This window comes from Pygocentrus nattereri, chromosome 11 (assembly GCF_015220715.1).
Source record: "Pygocentrus nattereri isolate fPygNat1 chromosome 11, fPygNat1.pri, whole genome shotgun sequence".
Taxonomy (NCBI): Eukaryota; Metazoa; Chordata; class Actinopteri; order Characiformes; family Serrasalmidae; genus Pygocentrus; species Pygocentrus nattereri.
This window is the reverse complement of record NC_051221.1, coordinates 21,662,679-21,675,021: the sequence shown is the minus strand read 5'-3', so window position 1 is coordinate 21,675,021 and position 12,343 is coordinate 21,662,679.

The following is a 12,343-nucleotide window of genomic DNA, read 5'->3' as shown; positions in this document are numbered from 1 at the left end:
TTATGTCCAACATTATCAATAATAACAAATTCTTTACTGAAAAATGTGATTTCTATCATAATTTATGTTTTCTGCTGTTTCATACAAGCAATAGGCCATGAGAGTGAGTGCCTTACTGTGATTTTATCACAAGAAAGGAGATTTTAGACTCTCATGGCTTATTGTTTAAATTATTTGGTGAGGTTAGCTATAGATGATCTAGACAACAGTTTTTACAATGTTATTGTGTTTTCTCCGCTGGCAGTGAACTCTGCGTCAGCCTCTATGTCAGCATCTGACTGGTCTAATACATGCAAAAGAATTATGTTATATCCCACTTTTTAAAGAAAAGAAAGTAATTTCATCTAATTAATTCCTGCAGTAACACAAGCTATGGATTAAAGCCACTGAACCTTTGACATCAGTGTATTTTAACATCATGCAGATATGTGAAAAAATAATCAAAATTCAACAAGTAAACCATCTAACATAGCAGTAAGAATGGTAAATGGTATATGGTAAACTTATATATATGTTATCTTTGTATGCCTTTTTTTTATCATTGTACCCTGCTATCTATAATATCAAAAATAGGATGTGATAGTAAGAAACCCCACCACAACTGGCTAAATATTCTGTCAGTCATAGCTTTAACAGTGGTGATCTTGACATGTGACCTGTTACCACAGTAAGTGTGAAAATCACTTTTGAAATCTATGATGCCATTTGGGATCCCTGGGCTGGAAAGGCTTAAGTACTGAGTAACGTCTAGAACTCCAGCAAAAAGCTGTTTTGACCTTTTTTTGGCCTAAAATAAAAGGACAATACTCCAAAGTCAGAGGTATGACCAATCACAAAACAGTACAGATGCTGTCACCATCACAGCAAAATGAAATGAAACACAAAAAGAGAATTAGTGACTAAATTTAAAATGACTAAAATGTGAATAATATTTTTTCAATTATTTTAACAAACATACATGATGAGAAGTAAAAGTTTTATGAATTGGAGGTAAATCTATCAAAATTTTTCTAGATGAGTACATTAAGCTGAGTAAATGGAAGTGGTTCATTCTTTGCATGGGCCACCGCAGCAGCATCCAGGGATGATGATAATGATATTGGATCAGCAAAGTCATGTTGAAATTCATATGCAACACACATTAAACAGACTTGTTTATACTCATGCACACCATCAGTTCAAAGTTGTGATTATTGTCAAACATGATTAAATCAAAGATGAGTCAAACAGGCTGTCACAGCTGCGGAGTTCAATCACATCCACTGCTTTGTACTTCTGGAAGCCCCGCGTTCTTAGTTAAGCTGAATAATTGATGAGTGTCTTCTCACTGGTGTCTTCCCACTTTTGAACCTTTGTTTCATTGTTTGCCAGTTTAGCTTCTGATGCTTGGGGCTATTCACAACCGAGGAGGCCAGAGCGTGAGTACAAGTGTGTGTGTGGTGTGTGTATGTGTGTGTGTGTGTGTGTGTGTGCGCGCATGTTAGTGTGCCCATGGTACTCGCCTCTGCCTCTTCCTCTCGCTCTGAGCGGTCTCAGACGGGTGATTCATAACAGATTCATCCCAGGCAGCAGGCGGGACACCCAGCCCTTTATTACCACATCCATCACCATCACTTCTTTTTCTCAGTACTGCGGCCAGCCTCTGCTCCTGCTCCCTCCCTGACCGCCTCTCTGCTCCACACTGACCAGCAAATTTACATCCCTCGACTCACAGTCACACACATACAAAGGCCAAGGCCTATCCAACCTCCACAGCAGAGAGACCCCAAAAATCTCTCTCTCTCTCTCTCTCTCTCTCTCTCTCTCTCTCTCTCTCTCTTTCCCCCTCCCTCTCCCTCCCTCTCTCTCTCTATCTTCTGTTTTCTACCCTCTCTCTCCTGTTTTCTGCCCTCTTTCTCTCTCCCTCCTGTTTTCTGCTTTCTTTCTACTCTTTCTCACATTCTGTCTTGTTTTCTTCTCTCTCTGTGTCTCTCTCTACTGTTTTCTACTTTCTCTGTCTGTCTTTCTCTCTCTGCCCCATCTCTCTCTTGTTCTCTTTGTGTGTGTCTCTGTCACTTTTATCTGCTTTCTGCTTTCTGTCTGTCTCTCTACTGTTTCCTCCTCTCTGTCTATTCAGCGGAGCTTTACTGGTTTAAGTATAATGTTGCAAAAACATATAAACTTCAAAGCTAACATTCTTTGTAGAATTAATAGCAATTATAGAATTAATGATAGTAATAATGACAATAATTATAGTGAAAAAAAACAAACAATTTAGAAAGAAAGAAATAAAAAAATAAGACAGCACTTAATAAATTATAAAAATTATAATAGACAACACATTTAACTACCATATGTCTTGAGGCAAGAGCAGCTCTGTGTGTTTCACAAAAGAAAACCTGTTTTTCAGATTGTGTTAGAATTTCAAAATTTGGGAGAGTTTCAGCTTTGTTCTGACATTTGTTCTTGTCAATCTTTCACAGTGGAGGAGGAGGTGTAGGTCTTTTTCGACCCCTCCGTCCTCACAGTGACCTTAGCCTTGTCTCTCTGAGCAGCCAGGACGTTTTTATATCTGCATGTTTCTATGGTCAGATTTTGGTCACTGAGCCTGTACTTAGGGTCTCTCTCTGCTGTGGATCTCTGACAGTGAGGAGATACTCTGCTAATTCATACATACTCTTCAGGGCCAATAGCTCTGTAGTATAGACTGAGTTCTGGTTTCACTGTCCCAGGGTTGGTAAAACGCCATCTATCTATCTATCTATCTATCTATCTATCTATCTATCTATCTATCTATCTATCTATCTATCTATCTATCTATCTATCTATCTATCTATCTATCTATCTATCTATCTATCTATCTATCAGTCTGTCTGTCTGTCTGTGTCTATTTAATAATCTTTATCTTCTTTCACTCTCTTTACAATTTTCTATTGTTTTTCTCTCTAGTCCCCTTTCTCTCTCTCTTTCTGTCCTTTTGTCTTTCTCTGTCTGTTTCACATCTTTCTCTCTCTCTCTCTCTCTCTCTCTCTCTCACTCGCTCGCTCGCTCACTCACTCACTCACTCTCACTCTTTCTCTCTCTCTCTCTCTCTCACTCGTTCGCTCGCTCACTCACTCACTCACTCTCACTCTTTCTCTCTCTCTCTCTCTCGCTCGCTCTCTGTGTTGCAGACAGAGGGATTAGCTGTAGAATCACACTCAGTGAATCAGCTCATTCTCAGTAAGCACTGCTCTGTTATTGCCCTCTTTCCTGCTGCCGCTGCAATCAAACTGGCTTGTACAGGGGTGCCAAAATGTAGCCGTTCTGTACAACGACTGGTTTATAGAACACAGGTGGCTTTCAGTGCCCTCTGACGTTCTGTCGTAAATGGAGCCTTTCAAATGAAAAGATAAATTGAGTCATGAATTTGCATGAGGCACCTTTTCCACCAATTGATTTAACTTATTAATAAATAAGCAAGACATGAGCTAGGTGTGTGCTTAGAAGAATAAGTGGCTGAAGGACACACAGTCTTTAAGGACAATATTGGACCATTTTAGGAATGTGTATTATTCCAGAATATTTAAAGATTCTAGCCTTCCATGTCAATGTAAAAAAACATTAATTACTGGTTAATATGTTATATGTGAATTAATCAAGAATGCATGTTAGTTATTATTATTATTATTATTATTATTATTGGTGATGCAGTGGGTAGCACTGTTACCTTACAAGAAGGGTCTGGGTTTGATTCCCGGGTGGGTGACCAAGGTCTTTTCTGTGTAGAATGTGCATGTTCTCCCTGTGTCTGCATGGGTTTCCTCCCACAGTCCAAAGACATGCAGTCAGACCAACTGGACACGCTAAATTGTCCCTAGGTGTGGATGGATGTGTATGTCTGTCTGTCTGTTCGCCCCGTGATTGAGTGGCAACCTGTCTTAACGGCAACCTGCCTTACTCCCGATGAGTACAGAGGGCAGTCATAACAATAAGTAATGCAGTGATTAGTTGATTGAGTTGGACGTTATTCTGTTATAGGAACCTGCTGCCTGTGCAGCGCTGTATATTCATTCACTGGGTAGCGTCTATCCCAATGTAAATCATGTTGCAAATACAAAAGTTATTCACAAACAAAACTTTTACTTATTTATGCTTGCGGCAGCAAACTGTACTGATTTACTTATGAATCTGTACAAACCACTATTTGTGCTACACTAAGTCACCAATAGGTGCTCACGAGTCCCCCCCACTGTCATGCTGTGGCTTATTAACATACGTTCTGAATCTAGATTGCAACTGTCCCGTCTCTAGCTTTGTTTAGTCACTCTCAAATCTGCATAAATGCTATTTTGTGTGTCTGCTGGGAAGTGTTACTCCAGCAGATGGGTACAGTTAGGCACTAGCTTAGCTGTATTAATGCCACTCACTCTGCTCACTGCCACTGGCAGAATATATAAATTAGTGGACTGAGGATGTTTACCTGCGGCATGGCTGCTGGAAATGGAGCTAGTTTGTGTGCCTGTGTGTGTGCCTGTGTGTGTGTGTGTGTGTGCCTGTGTGTGTGTGTGTGTGTGTGTGTGTGTGTGTGTGTGTGCGCCAATGGTGGAAAATGATGCTTTTAATGCGAGCGACTGGCAGTGGATTGGGGATGTTTGGGTAATGCTGGTTACCTTAGCAACAAAGCGAACAGCAAATACAGAGACGCGCAAAACTGTTTTTGTTCTTTTGGAAAGGTTCTCTGCTCTTTAAACTGAGATTGTAGTTGTTTTTCTCCAAAATGGTCTCTGAAGTGTGCGTTTGTGTCCATGTGGATGTTGGCGTGTAGAGAGCGGGAAAGAGAGAAGGGGAGTCTGGATTGACCAATTATGGTACTGAATGTGCTTTTCAGGTTGTTTTAAACTCTTCCAAGTTATCAGTAAGAGAAGAACAACAGAATGAGCGGAACAAATATTTCACAAAGCAGAATCGAACTCCGTATTTTGCGCTGTGCTTTCTCTGTCTTTTAAATGTTAATACAGCTTAGGTAATTTCAGCTGAGTGTGGATTGCAGATTTTTTTTTAAATTATTTATTTATTTATGTATTTATTTTTTACCAACATGACAGTATTGAAAGCCAAAGTGTCTGAAATTCATTCACAGTGTTTAAAGATCCCACATCATGGAAAACTGAATTTTTTTTTTAAACACAATATTCACTTCCCAGTCCGTACAGTCCATACATGGAAACAGTGCTGGCAAAACTGGCCGTTTTGAATAAATTGTTTTTGTTATGTCACTAAAACCAACACGTTTACATATATCAGTTGTTCAGCCTACACCAGTTTAGCTCCGCCCAATCGTGCTGAACTTATAAGGAGTACTTCAGACTAGAATTCTTTTTGCACAATGCAGGAGGGCCAGTCAGAACAGAGTTACATATGCCAGTCTTAAAGGAACTGTAAAAAAAACAGCCTGTTCATTTCTAAGTGATAGAGAAATGTTGCACCAATGTTCATGTAAAAATGAACTATGACGCATAAAAGCACACAAAAAAGTAGATGTCAGAGAAAGAAAAGTAAAATGCAAGAAAATTGTAGGATATGGGCGCTTAAAACTTTGATCTAATTGGCATAGACATGTGAGCTTCAGTGTTATCTACCATTTACCTTACACAAGATAAGACTATGTGAGTGTGTGTGTGAAGTCTTTTCCTCATTCAAGTCATGTCACAGGCCAGACACTCCATTGTCAAGAGACGCTTTCATCTGCTGACTTCAAATGTGGCTGTCATCCAGTCCAATTATACACAGAGAAATAGCTACTGTTACACCTCAAGGATTGATTGAAGACAAAATAGAAAAGTGAAGAAAGGAATACCGATTCAAGGACACACTCACACTCACTCACACATTAGAGGAAGGCTGCAAAAGAATTTGTGATTTGTTATAAGATTCACTGAATACCTTCATTTTAGATGGTGTATGTGATATAAATGCTGAATGTAATGAGATTCCCCCTCCACTCTTCACATTGTGTCTGGACACGATTGCCCGAGTCCAGCCTTTTCTCATCTCCGCAGCTTAATACAGACGCGCACACACACATAGAGCAACCCCACTAACACTTTACACACTCTGCTGCACACCACACACTGTGCCATACACCTGCTCTCTGACTCCTGTACTCCAACATTGGCTACTACATACGCACACATACACACACACACACACACACACACACACACACACTCACCTCTTCATCTGCTTTAACATCTCTCCTTCACTGACTCTCTCTCCTTCACTCTCATTCTCATTCCTTCACTGACTCTCTCATTCCTTCAATAACTCTCTCTCACTCTTTCACTAACTCTCCCTCTTTCACTAACACTTTCTCACTCCTTTACTAATTATCTCTCCTTTACCAACTCTCTCACTCCTTCACTCGCTGACTCCTTCATTAACCTACTCCTTCACTCTCACATTCCTTTACCAACTTTCACTCCTTCACGCTCACATTCCTTCACCAACTCTCTCACTCCTTCACTCTCACATTCCTTTACCAACTTTCACTCCTTCACTCTCACATTCCTTCACCAACTTTCTCACTCCTTCACTCTCACATTCCTTCACCAACTCTCTCACTCCTTCACTCTCTGACTCCTTCATTAACTTACTCCGTCACTCTCACATTCCTTTACCAACTTTCACTCCTTCACTCTCACATTCCTTCACCAACTGTCTCACTCCTTCACTCTCTGACTCCTTCATTAACTTACTCCTTCACTCTCACATTCCTTCACCAACTTTCTCACTCCTTCAGTCTCACATTCCTTCACCAACTCTCTCACTCCTTCACTCTCACATTCCTTCACCAACTCTCTCACTCTTTAACTCTCACATTCCTTCATCAACTCTCTCACTCCTTCACTCGCTGACTCCTTCATTAACCTACTCCTTCACTCTCACATTCTTTTACCAACTTTCACTCCTTCACTCTCACATTCCTTCACCAACTTTCTCACTCCTTCACTCTCACATTCCTTCACCAACTCTCTCACTCCTTCACTCTCTGACTCCTTCATTAACTTACTCCGTCACTCTCACATTCCTTTACCAACTTTCACTCCTTCACTCTCACATTCCTTCAACAACTCTCTCACTCCTTCACTCTCTGACTCCTTCATTAACTTACTCCTTCACTCTCACATTCCTTTACCAACTTTCTCACTCCTTCACTCTCACATTCCTTCACCAACTTTCTCACTCCTTCACTCTCTGACTCCTTCATTAACTTACTCCTTCACTCTCACATTCCTTCACCAACTTTCTCACTCCTTCAGTCTCACATTCCTTCACCAACTCTCTCACTCCTTCACTCTCACATTCCTTCACCAACTCTCTCACTCTTTAACTCTCACATTCCTTCATCAACTCTCTCACTCCTTCACTCGCTGACTCCTTCATTAACCTACTCCTTCACTCTCACATTCTTTTACCAACTTTCACTCCTTCACTCTCACATTCCTTCACCAATGCTCTCACTCCTTCACTCTCTGACTCCTTCATTAACTTACTCCTTCACTCTCACATTCCTTTACCAACTTTCACTCCTTCACTTTCACATTCCTTCACCAACTTTCTCACTCCTTCACTCTTACATTCCTTCACCAATGCTCTCACTCCTTCACTCTCTGACTCCTTCATTAACTTACTCCTTCACTCTCACATTCCTTTACCAACTTTCACTCCTTCACTCTCACATTCCTTTACCAACTTTCTCACTCCTTCACTCTCACATTCCTTCACCAAGTCTCTCACTCCTTCACTCTCACATTCCTTCACCAACTTTCTCATTCCATCACTCTCACATTCCTTCACCAATGCTCTCACTCCTTCACTCTCTGACTCCTTCATTAACTTACTCCTTCACTCTCATATTCCTTTACCAACTTTCTCACTCTCTCACGCTCACATTCCTTCACCAACTCTCTCACTCCTTCACTCTCACATTCCTTCAACAACTCTCTCACTCCTTCACTCTCACATTCCTTCACCAACTTTCTCACTCTCTCACGCTCACATTCCTTCACCAACTCTCTCACTCCTTCACTCTCACATTCCTTCAACAACTCTCTCACTCCTTCACTCTCACATTCCTTCACCAACTTTCTCACTCTCTCACGCTCACATTCCTTCACCAACTCTCTCACTCTTTAACTCTCACATTCCTTCATCAACTCTCTGACTCCTTCACTCTCTGACTCCTTCATTAACTTACTCCTTCACTCTCACGTTCCTTTACCAACTTTCTCACTCCTTCACTCTCACATTCCTTCAACAACTCTCTCACTCCTTCCCTCTCTGACTCCTTCATTAACTTACTCCTTCACTCTCACATTCCTTTACCAACTTTCTCACTCCTTCACTCTCACATTCCTTCACCAACTTTCTCACTCCTTCAGTCTCACATTCCTTCACCAACTCTCTCACTCCTTCACTCTCACATTCCTTCACCAACTCTCTCACTCTTTAACTCTCACATTCCTTCATCAACTCTCTCACTCCTTCACTCTCTGACTCCTTCATTAACTTACTCCTTCACTCTCACATTCCTTCACCAACTCTCTCACGCTCACATTCCTTCACCAACTCTCTCACTCCTTCACTCTCACATTCCTTCACCAACTCTCTCACTCCTTCACTCTCACATTGCTTCAACAACTCTCTCACTCCTTCACTCTCTGACTCCTTCACTAACTCTCACTCCTTCACTCTCTCATTCCTTCACCAACATTCTCACTCCTTCACTCTCTGACTCCTTCACCAACTCCCATTCCTTCACTCTCTTATTCCTTCACCAACTTTCTCACTCCTTCACTCTCTGACTCCTTCACTAACTCTCACTCCTTCACTCTCTAATTATTTCACCAACTCTCTCACTCCTTTACTCTCACATTCCTTCACCAACTCCAAAACTGATATACTGAATTTAGCTATTTTTCACATACATGTACATATCACTGTTGTCAGAACAAAACCTCATATCTCCAAAGCGGTAACTCTTCAGAAGCAGGAAAAAACCTACTTTACTATTAATCTAAGGAACCAGGATTTTTTCCAGGTCATTTTGGGCCATTTCCATTGGTCCATTCATCATGAAATTTACACTGTAAATTACGTTGTAAAAACCAACAGGTATTTTCAAATTATGTCAAAAACTGAAAAACATCAAAAACAGAGATACAAGGTTTTCTTCCGACAACAGCGATATACATGTATGTATGGTTAATTGCATATATGTATACACACGTGTGTGTGTGTGTGTGTGTATGTGTGTGTGTGTGTATACCTCTCTCTCTCTGAGAAGCATTACATACAGTATTGGGCTCTTAGACAGCACACCATTCATGATGTTAATTTACAGGGGCAATTTCCAGTCTGATGCTTGTGCATTGTTATAGTGGAGTGCCAAGTTATCAAAACACAAAGAATATCTCATTATGGGTCATCTAATTGCATACTGGAGGCTGCTGGCATGGATGACTCACGTCATTCTCATTCATTTTTTGTTCACCTGTTGGGCAAAGTGTGTAATAGATAGGGGCTACACAAGAAAGTCCATTCTGTCTGATTTGTGCTAAAGTAATGACTAATATCGTTTAATGGTCTTAACCATGGGAGAAAAAGCAAACACATCCATTCACATACTTTCAGTCTGCACCGTGGACCACCGGCCTGTCTTTTAGCGCCATTGCTTCTTGTAAGGTGGCCATGCTGATTACATTCCTCTACCACCCACCCCTGCCCCTGGCATTGATTAACTGCACGTAGCGCATCTAGATGAGATGCATTTTTAGCTGGGTAATTGCTTTGCAACCTCCTCTGAGAGGCTGAAAGACCCTATTCATCTTTATGCAGCTCCAATTTTATTACATCATGCCATAATATTCATTGGTTACTGTTTTGATTCCGTTTTTTCCTTCGTGGATTAAGTAAATGGAAAAGATGTTTGTGTTTTAACTAAGAAGTGGTGCTGATGATTGTGCAGTTTCTTATGTGCAGACTTGATTACAGTACAACATTGAAAATAATAGTAGCAACCAGTTAATTCACAGCGCTTAATTACATACATAGCTATTAAGTTCCTTATTGCAATTCATTTAAAACACTTACTGACTCTCTTTCTCTCTCTCTCTCTCTCTCTTACACACACACACACACACACATACTCTTATACAAAGGAGGAAAAAGTGTCACTATGGAAACAAGAGGAGGAATTCTAAATGCAACCTCCTGAGAAGCACTAGTAGAGACAACAAAAAAAAGGAATCCACAGTTGTGAGTGGCACACTATGGCAGAGCCATTAATAACGTCATCCCTGTCGCTGCCAATGTCAACGTAAACAAGACGAAAAAAACAGTCTTATCTAACTGTCATCTCTGTCACATCCATCCTGTTTTCTTTCCCCCCTCCATCGGCTAAGCCAGAGCATGTGTAACACACACATATGTTTGTGGGTAACTCTGTGTTAGTATACGAGTTTATTTACTGCTCACGAACCTATGTGTGGTGCTGTGTGCCCGCTCACCATTATATGTGTGTTTCTGGTGGAAGGCGTCTCAGTGCAGTACACATTACACCATTTTAGCAGGGGTAATCTATTTTAATAACAGCTGCCATAGTGTTACCTTACAATGATAAATGAAAATCTAAATGATGGAGGACAGGAAATTCCTCCGGGAGCGAGAGGGGGATAGAGATATGTGATTGTGTGTGTGTGGTGTGGTGTATGTGGTGTGTTTGTCCACATGTGTGTACAAATGTGTGAAAGAATGTATGATCTCTCTTCCATAACTGGGAAAAACACCTCTTTTGTTATCTGTAAGAGATCCTCCTGTTACCTGGCTTGGTTTCTTCAGTCTTTAACAGTATCTTTCAGAACCATGGACAGCAGAATTCTCCTCTGATACCACACATTTTCTGTTAAGGCTTTGGCTTGGATGATTGGTGGAGTAATGCTAAGATTACATGTTGGCAAGAGACAGTCAATGGCAAGCTATTTCATTGTTTTCAATGGAACAGAGACAGAAAATTCAGTCACCACCAGTGGCTACAGCAGTGTACTGCAGTAGTCAGTTCAGTTTCAGCTTTTACTGTCCAAACTGGATGCTGATTTTAAGGGACCCACGGATGTTCAGGTGCAACTAGTGGAGAGGAAAACTCTATTGCTCAAATGTTCTTTTTATTGCTCATTGGAAATGGTTGAACTCCTGTTTTTAGTTCATTTGCATATGCGCATGTGTGTCTTTTTTTGAGATCTCTACTAAGACACGAGATTGCTGAGCACTTTGGTCAAGAGAAATATCTGAGCAGTGGGAGACCTAAGCAAAACCCTCCTTTATCTTTCCATTTGATCTTGTGGTTGTCTAGGAAAAACTACAGAGAAATTAAGGAGATCTTGTTTAGATTTTTCTTTCCTATGGGAATATTACACAACACAAATTAGAAGTACAGAGCGTCTCCCTGCTTTTTTCCCCACCTTAAATAATCAAAACTGCTAAAGCTGTCCCCTAATAATGATCTATTTTTTACTGGTGATACTGTTAACTTGGCAGAATTTAAATGGCTACACACCACCATTGATCATGTACTGCTATGAGGCATGGAACAATGCTTTTTTTCAACACCTAGATGTAAATATAGCATTAGTTTTAAGCCCAATTGACCCATCCATGTTCTGTTTGCTATTTAGCATTTCATATCCAGCAGACTGGCTGAAGAATGAACAGGAATTATTGTAGGGAATGCAAACAAAAAGTTACATCAGGCTCATCAAAAAGGCTTCCTTCCACTGCACACCTCTGTGATGATGTTTTCTCTCATCTAACAATCTGAATTCATTTCAGGGAGGTCAGTTAGCTAATTAGCTAATAATTTGAAACAGCTGTGGTGAAAGAGGCAGAACTCTGAAATCTGCAGTACTTGAGTCTGACACATGTAGTGCACTATGTCTCTAACAGCAATTCAAAAATAGAACCAATTTTTGTCAAAATAAATAAATCAAACCACTAAACCTAATCAAAACTAATCAAATTGGAAAGGATGCCATAGAATTTGCTACCAAACATTGGCTTACTTAAACAACATAAAAAACTACACTTGTAACCGTTCATACACATACAAAATAAATATAGTCCGGAATTTGTAATGCACTCTGAAACTGCATTTCTGCTTTTTACAGAAACACTACACTACGTAATGTGTCAGCCATGGTCTGTCATTCCTTGGATGCTCTCACATACCAAATCCAAACCAGCACAAAACAAATCTGATTCAGTGAGTTAATGAGAGAACTATTCTGAACACAATGCAAAAATACACACATGAAAAATCACAATATGG